At 36.5% G+C, this 1,495-nt stretch overlaps 1 long non-coding RNA gene across 1 annotated transcript; it reads left to right on the forward strand.

The window, feature by feature from the left end:
* The first annotated feature begins 226 nt into the window (after positions 1 to 226).
* Positions 227 to 1,276, forward strand: LOC111883861 (uncharacterized). Its single transcript, XR_002847527.2, has 2 exons — positions 227 to 522; positions 817 to 1,276. It is a non-coding gene; the product is annotated as an uncharacterized LOC111883861 (long non-coding RNA).
* Positions 1,277 to 1,495: the final 219 nt, after the last annotated feature.

Here is a 1,495-nt window from a genome sequence, read left to right on the forward strand (position 1 = left end):
AACACATCAAGCTACATAAATCTCATACTGAACACTAACTTAATATTGATGAAAATAGTAGAAGCAAGTAAAGTAAAGTAAGGCGACATAACTTCTTAGAAAATAAATTTACAAGGCTAATACTTAAAATGATCTAAAAGAACCGAGTGTTATCAAACTTAGGGGCTATTTGATATATAGCTGACTGGGTCCGGTTAGTATTTTTTCGCTGACTCGGTCGGGTCAGCTTGTTTGATAAGGGCCAATTTAAGTTGACTCGGTCAGCAATCACTGACCCATCTCATGACTCGGTCCGTGCTTAAAATATGGCTGACCCAAGAAAAAGAATTTTATGCCCTAAAATGAATGCCTCATCGTTCAGCTCTGTTCCTCATTTCCTTCTTCCACCACATGAACTTTAATTCTAGCTCCTCACTCCTGCCATGACGACGTCGCCTGAAGAAGAACGCTGACCTCCACCTATCTTAGAACTGGCCTTCGCCTATCTGCACATACCGACGTCCGCTAGCCTCCGCCAATCAGGTATTTTCTTCTCATCTTTTTTTTTTGAAAAAACTGCTTACATCTGTTGCGTCTCTCTTCCTCATCTGAAATTGATGTTTTTTCACCAAAAGAGAATACTCCACCATCGTGAAATTTAATAGGCTTGAAATCGAACCTTCCCATCTGAAATCGATGTCGATTTCACCAATGGTTTATCAATTTCAACTGTAATGATATGCATACTCTTTCATGGGGTGTTCAATGTGCTTCCTTTCATGTCCTACTATGTATATTTAGGAGATGGGTTTATTTGGTGTTCATATTCTTTTACAGATGTTGTTATTGGTGCTACTTATGAGGCTACTATATTCCAAATATACCTCATCTTTTTGCATCTTACATGATCGGAGTTACTCCTCATTTCTTCTTGGCGGCTGCTAAAATTGTGTGGGTTTGGACTAAAATGCCCCTGAAGTTGATGTCACATACTTTTAATTATTAATTGTTGCTAAATTATTAATTTTTGCTAAGCTGTTCGAGATCATCCAAGTGGTAAAAGATTTTTTGTTGGAATTTTGTTACATAGTACCTTGCCCTTGGTTGTTTGCCTCCTAAAGTACAATGCCTTTTGCTGCTACATCACAACGTCCGCCTCTCTTTAAGGGTCTCATACGTGCTAATGTTCCTCCTATTTCACTGTTTTCTGCTGGAGCTTTATAAAATTTGAAATTATTTACGTTTAATTTGAATTTTGTATGACATTTTGTATAACTATTCATCAATTTTATTGACATTGTATGAAACAGATACATTTAATTAATCATTAACTAAATAAAAGGGTAAAATGGTCATTTTCAACAGTCAGCATATTCAGTCAGATGGATAATCAAACAACATAGTTTTAGTCAGAAGTAGATGCAGTCAGAGCTTCAGACCCAATCAGGTCCTGATTGGGTCAGATCTAAATCAATCAGCAACTATCAAACATTATAAAATAACCATCGATGAAAAT

The sequence above is a fragment of the Lactuca sativa genome, chromosome 7 (genome assembly GCF_002870075.4).
Source record: "Lactuca sativa cultivar Salinas chromosome 7, Lsat_Salinas_v11, whole genome shotgun sequence".
In the NCBI taxonomy this organism is placed as follows: Eukaryota; Viridiplantae; Streptophyta; class Magnoliopsida; order Asterales; family Asteraceae; genus Lactuca; species Lactuca sativa.